General features: G+C 34.7%; 1 long non-coding RNA gene across 1 annotated transcript in view; it reads left to right on the top strand.

The window, feature by feature from the left end:
* The window catches only part of LOC121035772 (uncharacterized), a 25,255-nt gene extending 11,594 nt beyond the window's left edge, over positions 1-13,661 (top strand). The window contains exons 2-3 of the long non-coding RNA XR_005793062.1: positions 8,422-8,494; positions 13,605-13,661. This is a non-coding gene — a long non-coding RNA (uncharacterized LOC121035772). The remainder of the gene's footprint in view (positions 1-8,421; positions 8,495-13,604) is intronic.
* Positions 13,662-14,169: the final 508 nt, after the last annotated feature.

Here is a 14,169-nt window from a genome sequence, read left to right as displayed (position 1 = left end):
TTTTTCATCTTTTCTCCCCTCAGAGGCTCCCCCTTAAATTTCTTGCAGAGCTGGTTTAGTGGTCACAAACTCCTTTAATTTTTGTTTGGGAAACTTTTGATCTCTCCTTCTATTTTGAATGACAGCCTTGCTGGATAGTTCTTGGCTGCATATTTTTCTGATTCAGCACACTGACTATATCCCGCCACTCCTTTCTGGCCTGCCAAGTTTCTGTGGATAGGTCTGCTGCAAAACTGATCTGTCTTCCCTTGTATGTTAGGGACTTTTTTTCCCTTGCTGCTTTCATGATTCTCTCCTTGCCTGAGTATTTTACCACATACAATTTTAAAAGTTTTCAATGAATTTGATTATTTCCTTAATGTTGCAGAACTGTAATTATGCTCATTTGCCTTGCTTTTAGCACAATTAAAGAAATTTTTAAAAATTTTTAATTGAAGTATAGTTGACACAATATTATATTAGTTTCAGGGGTATAACATAGTGATTCAATAATTATAAACTTTATGAATTGCTTACCATGGTAAATGTTGTTATCATCTGTCACCAAACAATGGTATTATAATTTTATTAATTATATTCCCTTTGCTGTACTTTTTATCGCCATGACTTGTTTATTTTATTTTTAATAATTTTTAAAATAATATTTTTAAAGTTTATTTAGTTTGAAAGCAGTGGAGGAAAGAGAGAGAAGAAGAGAGAGAATCCCAAGGGGGCTCTATGCTGTCAGGAGAGTGTCCTCTCCCTTATAATTTCCCAAAAGTTTTGCATAATACCATATTGTATCTTCCTTAAATGCCTTATATAATTCATCAGTGAAGCTCTGTGTCTGGAAATTTTTTGTATTTTTCTTGACTAAAAAAATTCAACAACAGATATAAGGCTACTTTGGTTTTCTTTTTTGTATTCCAATTTGGTAAGTTGTGATTTTTAAGGAATATATGCATTTCACCTGTCAGTTTCATTGGCACAATGTTGTTATAACATTTTAAATATTAATATCATCTGTAGTGATATTCTCTCTTATCATGATATTGGTACTGTGTGTATTTCTCTCTTTTTTTATTTTTCATGATCAATCTTCCTAGGAATTTAACAATTTTATTAACCACATCAAAGAACTGATTTTGACTATTGATTTTAGCTACTGTTGCTGATCTATTTTGTATTTCATTGATTCCCACTATTATCTTTAATAGTGTATTCCTTTTATTAATTTCCTTTATAATTTTGCTTTTTGTAAAATGTATTTTAAAGTGGCAGCATAGATTTTGTATCTTTCCCTTTAAAATTTATTTCTATTTATTCTTGAGAGAGAGAGAGTACAGGGGAGGGGCAGAGAGAGAAAGGGAGAGAGATCTCAAGCAGGCTCTGTGCTGTCAGTGCAGAGTCTGACTTGGGGCTTGATCTTATGAACTGAGAGATCATGCTGGAGCTGAAATCAAGAGTCAGCTCTTGAAAGTGAAATCTTGAAGCATGAAATCATGCTTAACTGAATGAACCACCTAGGTGCCCCTTATTTATTTTATAACTGGAAGTTTGTATCTCTTTTAATTCCCTTCACCTATTTGCCCATCCACCCTCCCACACCCTTTCCTCTGGCAACTGCTAGGTTTTTTGGGGTTTTTTGGGGTTTTTTTTGTATTTATGAGTCTGTTTCTGTTTTTGTCTTGTTATTTGTTTGTTTTATTTTTATATTCCACATGTAAGTGAAATTATATGGTATTTGTTTTTTCTGACTTATTTCATTTAATGTAATACTCTCTATATCCATCCATGTTGTCACAAATGTCAAGATTCATTCTTTTTTATGGCTGAGTAATATTCCATTGTGTATATATACCACACCATCTGTATCCATTTATCTATTGATGGACACAGGTTGCTTTTATATCTTGGGTATTGTAAATAATGCTGCAATAAACATAGGGGAACATATGTCTTTTCAAGTTAGTGTTTTCATTTTCTTTGGGTAAATATCTAGAAGTGGAATTGCTAGGTCATATGGTATTTCTACTTTTAATTTTTTGAGCAAACTACATACTGTTTTCTATAATGGCTACACCAATTTACATTCCCACAAACAATGCATGAGAGTTCCCTCTTCTCCACATTCTCGTCAAAACTTGTTATTTTTTATCTCTTTTCTTTTTGATACTAGCCATTCTGATAGGTGTGAGGTGGTACTTTTTTGTTAATGTTTATTTTTGAGAGAGAGAGAGAGAAAGAGAGAATCCGAAGCAGGCTCCAGGCTTCGAGCTGTTAGCACAAAGCCTGACGGGGGGCTCAAACCCACAAACTGTGAGATCATGACCTGAGCTGAAGTTGGATGCTCAACCGAGCCACCCAGACGCCCCTGGTGTGAGGTGATATTGATTTGCATTTCCCTAATGATTAGTGATGTTGAACATCTTTTCATGTGCCTGTTGGCTTTCTGTATGTCTTCTTTGAAAAAAATGTGCAGGTCCTCTGCCCATTTTTAAATCAGTTTTTTTTTTAAAATTTTTTTTTTCAACATTTATTTATTTTTGGGACAGAGAGAGACAGAGCATGAACGGGGGAGGGGCAGAGAGAGAGGGAGACACAGAATCGGAAACAGGCTCCAGGCTCTGAACCATCAGCCCAGAGCCGGACGCGGGGCTCGAACTCACTGACTGCGAGATCGTGACCTGGCTGAAGTCGGACGCTTAACCGACTGCACCACCCAGGCGCCCCATAAATCAGTTTGTTTTTTTGGTGTTGAGTTGTATGAATTCTTTATATATTCTGGGTAATTAACCTTTCATTGAATATATAATTTGCAAATATCTTCTACCATTCACTAGGTTGTCTTTTTGTTTCGTTATTTCTTTGTCTATGCAAAAACCTTTTTATTTTAATGTAGTCCCAGTAGTTTATTTTTTCTTGTTTCCATTGCCTGAGGAGACACATCCAGAAAAATGTTGCTATGGTTGATGTTCATGAGTTTATTGCCTGTGTTTTCTTTGAAGAGTTTTATAACTTCAGGTCTTACTTTTAGCTAATCCATTGTGCTTTTATTTATTTATTTATTTATTTATTTAGGTATGGTATGATATAAGAAAGTGGTGCAGTTTCATTCTTCTGCATATAGCTGTCCAGTCTTCCTACACCATTTATTGAAGATACTGTCTCTTCTCTTCTTCATTGTATATTCTTGCTTCCTTTGTTGTAGATCAGTTGACCTTATAAATATGGCTTCATTTCTGGACTCTTTTTTTTGTTCCATTGATACATACATAGGTCTATTTCTATGCCTATGACATATTATTTTCAGTAGTATAGCTTTGTAGTGAGTTTGAAATATGGGATTGTGTTACCTCCAGCTTTATTCCTCTTTCTCAAGATTGCTTTAGCTATTCAGTCTTTTGTGGTTCCATACAAATTTGGGGATTTTTTTGCTCTAGTTCTGTGAAGAATACTATTGGTATTTTGATGGGGATTGTGTTGAACCTATAGATGACTTTGAGTAGTATGAAATTTTAAGAATATTCATTCTAGGGGCGCCTGGGTGGCGCAGTCGGTTAAGCGTCCGACTTCAGCCAGGTCACGATCTCGCGGTCCGTGAGTTCGAGCCCCGCGTCAGGCTCTGGGCTGATGGCTCAGAGCCTGGAGCCTGTTTCCGATTCTGTGTCTCCCTCTCTCTCTGCCCCTCCCCCGTTCATGCTCTGTCTCTCTCTGTCCCAAAAATAAATAAACGTTGAAAAAAAAAATTAAAAAAAAAAAAAAAGAATATTCATTCTAACAATTCATGAACATGCTATATCTTTCCATTTATTTATATCATCTTCTATTTCTTTCATCAGCATCTTATAGTTTTTAGAGTAGGTATTACTTACTTTTTATTTTATTTTATTTTGAGGGAGAGAGAGAGTGTGTGTGTGTGAGCAGGGGAGGGGCAGAAAGAGAGAGAATCCCAAGTAGGTTCTGTGCAGGGCCGGATCCCACAGACCCTGAGATCATGACCTGAACCAAAACTGAGTCGGATGCTTAACTGACTGAGTCACCCAGGTGCCCCACAGAATAGATATTACATTTTTAAATGATTGAGAAAAATCAAAGGAAGACTAATATTTAATTACATAGGACAATTAAACAAATTCAAATTAAGTGTCTATAAATACAGTTTTACTGGGACACAGCTATGCTCGTTATATTTATTCACAATGGCTGCTTTTGTGACACAGGCAGAGATGAGTAGTAACAGATAACTTATGGCCCACAAAGCCTAAAATATTTGCAGTCTGGCCTTTTATAGAAAAAAAATTCTTGACCAGGAAACACACAAAATAGATTTATTTTCTTTTCATTTCAGACTCCTCTCTCTGGCTCTCTGGCTCTCTTTTAAAATTGGAGAATATCTTTATTTTGCTTTCACATTTTTTTCTTAATTGAGGTAACTATAGATTCATATGAAATTGTATGAAATAAAATGAGATATTCTTTGTATATTTTTCCCAGTTTCCCCCAATGGTAATATTTTGCAAAACTACAGTATAATATTACAATCAAAATATTGGCAGTGATAACCATCTATTGATTTAATTTAGATTACCCCAGTTTTAGTTGTACTCATTATGCATATATATGTGCTATACAATTTTTCTCACCTGGGTATATCCATGTATGCAGCAACATAGTCTCAACAGAGTCTTTTATTCTTAAGCTTTCGTGCTTTTATTCATTCTTACGTGGCATAGTTTGGAAGTTCTGTCCATCTTTACTAATTTCTGATAGCTTTGCAGTTTATCAATATCCCCTTTAAAGTATCTATGTTGCATTCAAGTAGTTGCAGTTTTCAAAAGAATTTAGAAAATATTACTAATGAAGGTTAAAGCAAGATAGGAGATACATAACTTTGGCAAATGTCAGAAGCTATTATGATATTCTTTAGGGACAAACAATTGTGATGTGCCTGAGCAAAGTTGAAAAGTAACACAGTAGTCAAAATATCAATAGCCAAATCAAAATATACTTTATGCATTAGATATTCAGTCAAAGAATGTAAACAATCCAAATCATTAATAAAGAAAAAATTATAAAATCTTCTAGAATTTAGAAACTAGAATAGCAAAGGTTGGGGAGGATAGACAAAGGAGGAAAGGACAGAAAGAAAGAAAGAGAAAAAGAAGGAAGGAAGAAAGTAAGGAGGGGTCATGTATTACTAGATCTGAAGAATAGAGAACATAGATCCAACATATAAATGTTTCTAAAGAATAAACCAGGACAAACAAAACATGAGCAACCATAGTGTTTATGGAATGAAACTTCACTATGATAAATAAAAGCATGTATCTAGAGATTAAAAGTATTCATTATTAATATGTCCCAAGTAACAATAATAATAATAATAATAATAATAATAATAATATAATAACAATAGTAAGAAGAGACATATACTAGATATATACTAGTAACATTTTAAATCTCTATGACCTAGATAGAATTCCAAAAGTTTATTGGCAGGAAAAAATAAATTAGGTAACTAAAAACAAACTTCAAAAATTTGAGGAAAATATGTTTCAACTGATAATTATAAATTGATTTAGATATTTACTTACAAAGGCAAGAATAATTAATTTTCACGTAATTACAAGTTCAGAAAACATACTATCTACATGTATTTTCTAACAGAAAAAAATTAGATATCGGCACTAACTGAGCAATAATTCAAAATATAAAGAAAAATTACAGTATTATCAAATTATGTGAGGAAAGGTCTATGTGAAGCATACCCATATTACTTTGTTTTCTTTGATTAATTATTTTTGTTTCAATGGGCCAAACCAGCAGTTGTGGTCCCTACTAAGGCTACACCTTAAATTAATAGAAAAAAAAGATCATGTTCTGCAGGATTTAAAAAACATACCCTAAGAATTTTCTAGCATCTCAGTTCTTGAGTCTTTCTTACTTTTCAGTACTTAGTACTACTGATAATTATTTTTTCTAATTTATTCACTTTAACTCTGGAACATTGATTTTTAAAAACTTTTTTATTTTTAAATAGTTATAGACTTACAAAAACTTGCAAAAGCAGTAGAGTTCCGGGACGCTTGGGTGACTCAGTCAGTTGAGAGTCTGTCTTTGATCCAGGTTATGATCTCGCAGTTTGTGAGTTTAAGCCCCACGTCAGGCTCGCTGCTGTCAAACTGTCAGTTCTGGGCCTGGTTCAAATCCTCTGTCCCCTTCTGTCTGCCCCTCCCCTCTTGGCTCTCCCCCAAAATAAAAATACATTAAAAAAATAGTAGACTTCCTTCATATTTGTTATCTCACTTCTATTAATAATAACCTCACATAACCATGATATAATGATCAAAACCAGGAAATTGGTATCACTATAATACTATTAACGAAAATACAGACATTCAGTTTCAGCTGTTGTCCTACTGTCTTTTTGTCTGCTCTAAGATTGGATCCAGGCTTTCACATTATCTTTAATTGTTATTTAGTTTACCCTTAGTTACAGTAGGAACAGTTCCTCAATTTTTTTTTTCTTTTTTGGGCATTTGATTTGTGACCTTGGCCCTTTTGAAGACTACTGGTTGGGTATTGTTTTTAACTCCAACAGGTAGCTCTCTGAGGTCAACTGGAATGAATACAGAAAAATAGGTGTCTTATTTTGAAAAATATGAAAGTGAGACCCATCTAGTGGACAAAATATTGTATCACACAATAACCAAATGCTACTTTATCTTTCTGTATAAATATAGGCACAATACAAATATAGTTATATATAGATACAGATATAGATATAGGTATATACATATGTAAAGTGTAAGTCAATCAAATAATTTCTTCTTGAATTATTTGCTGAAATAAAAATGGCAATAACCAGTTTTATAATCCAAATTAGCTATTTTGTGAAATCAAGTGCATATCTAGAAAACTTTAAAGATGGTTTTGAAAATGCTAATTTGAACTCTTAGGAAAATTTAGATCTGGCATTTACTTATCTATATATATCCCTAGTATCTTTCAGATAATGGACTTTCACAATTTTGGAAATTATACTGAGTAAGGGCCCTGGCATGTGTATGTATTTTGATAACTTTCATCACTCCGTTTCAAATATAATCTCTGCCTGTTGGTCAGTGTCAAAAAATGAAGGAAAACTACCAGGAATAAATCAGGTTCTTTTTTTTTTTTTTTTTTATTACAGGTAACTAGTTTTCTGAATGAATGGAATTTACTCATAATTTAATTTGTAAAGGGATTTAAATTCTCTTAAAGTTGGCAAGTAGAGCAAGTTAATGCCTTTCTTAAGTGTGGATATGTTTTTGTCTTTTGAATTAAGAAGCTTACGGTAGACAAGCAATGAACCAAAGGAAGAGAACATTTAATTATCTTAAGACATGGGGTTCTGAAAATTTTCAGTAGATGCACTACCTTAGCCATAAGTTAAAGGAAGGAAACCACAAAGCCTAGACAAAGTAGGCAAATGGAATTGGAAGCTATTCAAGTCAAGATCAGATGAGAATAAAAAATGAATTTTATAAATAGATAAAATATTCCCTTTAACTTAAACACTGAAGTGCACCTTCTGGTTTTATTTCTATTTATATTTACCAAAAGTAGTTTTCTGTGATGAAAAACAACTTTTCCCCTTCCAGTGAAATCTGTAAAATGTAAACTGTTAGATATCTGTAGGCTCTTCTAGAATGCACAGCTGGAAAAACAAGGATATGTAAACCCTGAGATGGTTTGGGTCTATTTCAAGGTTTTGTTCTTGGCCTTATGCATGAACCAAAAAGTTGCCCTTGGCTTCTAAATTTGGGAATGACAATTTAAAACTTTCAAATATGTGTTTCATTGGTGCATATTACGTATAGAAATTGTCCATTTAAAAATATTTAATATTTACCAAGTGTAATAAAGGACTAGAAATATGTATTTAATAATAATAGTAATAATAATAATAATAATAATAATAATAATAATAATAATAATAATTTGGCTTTTCTATGAAAGTGACATTTTTTCCTAAGCCTGAGCATTATCTACAATCATCTTTAGGCACATTATTTTTTCTGAAAGTTGGTAATTTTTGGCTTACTATGCCCAGTATGGTTAAAAAGTAATGTTTTTATATATTTAGCATGTTTCATTGTACCCTGATAGTGTAAAAACTCCTTATGCATAAACACTCATATGGGAATAATAAAAAAAATATATTATCCTTTGTAACCATGTAAATCAAACCTGGCAGCTGGTGCTTGGCATATAGAGAAGACCCACAAAATTATTGTTCCAAATTATGATGAGTAAGTGAACCCAAAGTGACCCCTGGCACAACTAGATAACAAGTTGGTCAAAAAAAGAATTACTAGCAATTATGCTTTCTGATTGCCTACAAGCAGACAACGAAATTTGTGGCTGGTGTAATCTCATGTATGTCTGTTTTCATAGCTAGCTTCTTGGTCTGGCCCCTTGTGCACCATGGACAAAAGAGAAAGGATTTGTTTTTTCCTTCAGAATCAGAGTACATATTCTTTCTTAACTCTCTCCCTGCCCCTCCCCACATTAGCTTATGCATGTAACTTATGTAATGTGTATGAGATAACATGCAAAAATCAACTGTTGTGAATTTACTACTATTAAAGCTTTTATAATTAGTAGTAAATCACTGCTGAATGAGCCTTTCATGGAAGCATATTTTGGTGGATTCAGGAGGAAACCAGCAAACCAAAATGAGAGGAGAGTTTATTGATGAGATGATGGAAGAGATATGATGTCCCAAGACCAACTTCTTCCACTTCACAATTTGTCCTGAAACAGCTTTGATAGAAATTAGTGGATTTGGACCCTGCCACTTGTCACTGTTTCATATCTTAGTTGTGCTGTTGAGCAGAATACTGTTGTAAAGATAATTATGTTTCCTTTTGTGTTTCCCACCTGGATTTATTCCCACCTGGATTATTTCTGCTTGCAGAGTCAGCAGAAAGACTTTGTTGTCTTCATCACTTCCTGGAGGGGAGTGTCAAAACAAAAACACAGTGACCACAATAGGCACAACAACCAAAACAAAAATAATTTTAAAAGGAGAAAATGTTTGAGCTTCTTCTTAGCTTTGGTTTTCAGATACTTAAGGCCTTGAGGGTTAAGGAGAAGATTTGAGATATAGATAAAAATATGTGAAGGGAAAATGATTCCCTTTTCCATGATTTCTCCCAAAAGGAGAGAAGGGAGATGGAGAAGATGTTATAAGAACAAAGGTTGGAAGGGTTGTGGAAATGGATAAAGAGATTGATCATGTACCTCTCGTCTATGGTTAGAGTTTTGGGATTATGACCTCCGGCCTAGAAACCATAGAAAACGTTGCAGCAATTTATGTGATCTTAACATGTCATGGAAACAATTTATATTAATAGGCAATAACAAACTGATTTGCAAGGACTACAAGAGTAGGAATTTCAGCGTTGAGCTGAATGGTCTGATGACTAAGGATTACACGCAGCAATGCACGGATGGAAGAGTTAAAAATGTGGTTCCCCACCCCTAAGTACTTGGAATTATTTAACCTAAAACTTAAAACAACCCCAGGAAAGAGGCAGGGAGCCTGAACTGACTTAAAACAATTTTCTCCTACATTGACAAAATGAGTGCTGAAAATAAAATTAAATTGTGTTACAAAAAAGTAATATATATTTCTTGCACACTGAGTTCTTGCATACTTAAATAAGATTCATACCAGTTATTAACCTACACGTTACAAACATCTTGCAATAAGGGAAGACTCAGGCTATTTGCAAAGGTGGCAACATTTAGCACCGTCTGAAAGATGAATAAGTATGTGCCAGATGTATAATGGATGATGAGCACTTAGGAAAAGGGAGAGTAAATGCAGTCCTGTAAAATAATGAGAAAGAATTGTATGTTTGAGTAAGATCAAGAGATAATTTAGAGTACAGTCACCTAAGAATTAGCAGACAGAGAGCCATGAGGATGAAAAAGTAGACACAGCTGGAATATTAAAATCCTAAGAAGTGCTAATATTAAAAGCTAAGAAGTGTTGGGTTAGTCCTGAAGTTGATGTGGATCTGTTAAAGTAGTTTAACCAGAGGAGTGGTGTGAACAAATTTGATTTTTATAAAGATAACTCAGGTAGAGTGTGTAGGATTCTTTCAAACGTGTTGAGAATACAGGCAGACCGACCAGTTAGGAAGCTGGTGAGAAACTATTATGATTTAAACCATGGGAGTGCAGATAGAGGCAATTGAGATTTGCTTGGCATGTGCATTGATGAGACTTGGCAGGTTAGGCATTAGTTATGAGGGAGCGGTTGATGATATCTCCCAGTTTCTGAATGGAATGTTAGTGCAATTAATCAAGCAAGATAAGGAATACAGGGAGGAGATTTGTAGAGATGAACAGTTGACTATTGGAAAGAGATTCTTGGATTTCTGGAAGATTTCTGGACTAAAAGCAGATTAGGGAAATTCCATGACCACAAAACATGATTTGGATAAATTTGTATAGATTTTCAAATATTTGCCTTCCCTACTTCTCTGTCACTTTCCTTCTTCATTCAGGCAACAAAATCTGATATTTTCAATGCTGCTCAAAGTTGACATCTCCTATGCCTCTGACTTCATATTTGATTTCAATTTGACTTTTATTGCACTTTTTCTCTGTTGATTTAATTTTGAGATCTTGAATATACTCCTGTTGCCTCAGGAAGATTTAAAATAACTTTGCCCTGCTTTGTGGCAGGATATAGGCCATGAACCATTCCAATAAAACTGGAAAATAATAAACTAGGAGGCAATGTATTTCCATACTCTGTAGACAGAAAATCATCTTGCAGATGGACCAAGCAGGAATTCACTCACCTACTGAGCAGGTGGCAGCTACATAGAATCAACTTACTACTACATATACCAATCGCTCCAATTATTATAATAATTAATAATACTTACACAGCGATTTTTCATTCTAAACTCATATTTTAGGTGCTTTACATATATTAGTTCATTTAGTTCCTGCTTTAACCCTATGAAGTAGTTACTATCATTATTCCCATTCTACAGATGAAGAAACTGAGATACATAAAAATTAAAATTAAATTGGTCAATGTTGCACAGTAATGTGGTTTCAGATGTAAGCTATGTAGCTCCAGAGATGCACTCACTCAATATATAATGTTCATTTGCACTATTTTCCTATGCTGTTGTAACAAATTGCTACAGACCTAATGGCTTAAAACCACACAAATTTACTTTCTTCCAGTTCTGAAGTCCAGAAGCTCAAAAAGGACGAAAATGCATTAAAATCAAGGACTATGCTCTTGGAGGTTCTAGGGAAGAGTCCATTTGTTACCTTTTCCAGCTTCTAGAGGCACCCTGAATCCCTTGGCTTGTACCTCTTTCTTTCATCTTTGAAGTCAGCAATATAGCATCTTCAAATCTTTTTAAGTCAGCTACCATTGTCACATCTCCTTCTCTGACTTTGATCCTCCTGAATCCCCCTTATAAGAATACCTGTGATTCAGTTGGGCCCACCCAATAATCTGGAATAATCTCCCTACGTCGAGATTCTAATCTTAATCATGTCTGCAAAGTTACTTTTGCCATATAAGGTAACATATTCACAGGTTTCAAGGATATTTCAAAGGACTATTCTGTCTACAACATCATTCTTGATATTTTCACTGATAGGGAGGATATCTTCTCCCTGGAAGACCTCAATATTAGCCTTCTGTGTTTCTACATTTCTGCAATTATTTTATTCGAAAATAACATCTTACTCCCTCATATGAATGTGTGCTCACCTGCACACGTGCGCGCGCGCGCGCGCGCACACACACACACACACACACACACACACACACACACACACACTTGCCCACTCCTATAACATAATTTTCCAATGTGGAAAAAGAAGGTTGCATTAAACACATGAAATGACATGGATAAGACCTGGTACTATGATGGTTAAGACCTATACTCTTGCCTAGACACTCAAGGAGCACCAGAAAATTCAGTCATCAAGAAGTATGGAGCACCAACTTCTTCAACTGTGTATGTACATATATTCACCACACAAAATCCTTTGAAGATGTTTTGGTTTATTTGTTGATTTTACACCACTCTGTTTTCCAAAGAATTTAAAGCCCCCATTGAAGCTGGGCCGGGATTATAATTTTCAATTATTCGGTGCTAATATATTCTCACCAAACATGTAGGAAGATACCAAATATGTAATGGTTTGGAGTGGCCTATGCTTCATTCCAGAATTCCTACACTTGAGTCAAGGGTAGGTTAACAAAACAATATACACAGTTATATATTTATTTATATATATGTGTATATATATGTACATATATATATACATATATATGTATATATGTACATATATATATACACACACACACATATATGTGTGTGTGTGTGTGTGTGTGTGTGTGTGTGTGTGTGTGTATGTCAGGAATCACTCCATGATTCTTTCAGATGGCATAAGGTTATATTCTCTGGAGGGAGAATTGTTGACAGGAGATCAAGGTCAAGGATTTCTTGGTCTTTGTTGTATAATAGACTAAGCCTTTAGCTGTCATTCACTTTAATAACTCTTCCATAGTCCTTTACATTCCCAGGTGAACACAACGTAGAATTATATATTTAAATAATGTGAGTAAAACTCCAATGTTGCAGTAGCATTGTTTTAAACTTTGCCTCTATTTTGGGAATAAAGAAGATTCAAGTGCTAAATCTTTTTATCTTTTTCATATAAAGTGGGTGAATCTACCTTTGAGCTATTGTTCTATTTGGAGACAGCCCTGGATTATGGTTAGCTTTAAGTGGTCTTTAGCCCTGAGATTTTTTTTAATGTTTATTAATTTTTGAGAGAGAGAGAGCATGAGCAGGGGAAGGACAGAGATGGCCGGTGGGGGGGGGGGGGGGTGACAGAGGACCTGAAGCAGGTTCTGTGCTGACAGCAGACAGCACAATACAGGACTCGATCTCCCAAACAGTGAGATCATGAACTAAGCCAAGATCAAGGATCAGATAGATGCTTAACAGACTGAACCACCCAGGCATCCCAGTCCTAAGCCTTCTATTTATCAGTCTATAGGATTTTTATTCTTCCCACATATATATTACCTGCAATCTTCAGAAACAAGTGGAAACTATCTCTTTTCTTTTTCTTTTTATTCTTTGTGCTATTAGGATAAAAACAGCGAGTTTTTATAAATGAGTTGTATCTTGTTCATGTCTATTAAACTGACAAATTGGCACAGTTCCACATTATTTTTAACTTCTTTTCCTAGAATCTGTTTACCTGTTTTGAAATATTTAGAAAATTATTCTTTTTTATGGATTAAAAATTCTGTTACATATTCATTTGCTAAGTACTTAGAAAAGTAAAATGTCAAATTTGAAACTTTTGTATTGTGTGGTACAGCCAGTTTTCCACATTCAGGAGAAAAACAGGTCATACCTACTAACTAAAAGAACACCTTCCCAAATTTTCATTTGATATAAAATACTTGGTTAATAAGCAAAGCATCTTTCTCTTTTCCCCCAAACTGCTTAGATTTAAAGGTATATCTTAAATACAGCTTTGAAAAATCATTGAAGTTACTTTCTTTTTAGCAGAAGAATGTACCAGGGACTGTATTGATGTTTGAAGTCTGGAATTACAGGATAAGGCAAGTTGACTATTAAGACTGGCAGAAATGACTCTCTTAAATTCTTGCTCTTCTTCCAAGAGGTAACAAAACCTAATCCTAGAAATACAACATATTTGTTTTAGTTGAAAGTATGGTCTGGAGTTTCCTGGCCTTTTATAAACTTCCTCACCCAACTTGCCCAGACTCCAGTGTGTGAACAGGAAGGATTGTGAACACTGCAAATTAGTGCACATGTGACCAGATTCTCATTAAATGCTTGTTGACTGAGTTGCTAGCTCCAGTAAGAACTGGTACTGGAAGTGTGGTCTGGGAAAGGACTGGGGGAGGGGCGGGTGGTAAGGGAGCAAATACAGGCAGCCATTGGAAAGTATGCTGCTTACAGCCTAAGGAAACCTCAGGTCCAAATGATCCTGGATTTATAGTCTAAGTGGGAGGAAGAACAGAAGAGCGTTGTGAGTTACTATAATCCCCCCTCCTCCGCAGTTTTGCTCTTCATGATTTCAGTTTCCCGCAGTCAAGCAGATTGC

Source organism: Herpailurus yagouaroundi, unplaced genomic scaffold (assembly GCF_014898765.1).
Source record: "Herpailurus yagouaroundi ecotype Mexico unplaced genomic scaffold, PumYag 162, whole genome shotgun sequence".
NCBI classification, from domain to species: domain Eukaryota; kingdom Metazoa; phylum Chordata; class Mammalia; order Carnivora; family Felidae; genus Herpailurus; species Herpailurus yagouaroundi.
This window is presented reverse-complemented; position numbering and strand designations above follow the sequence as displayed.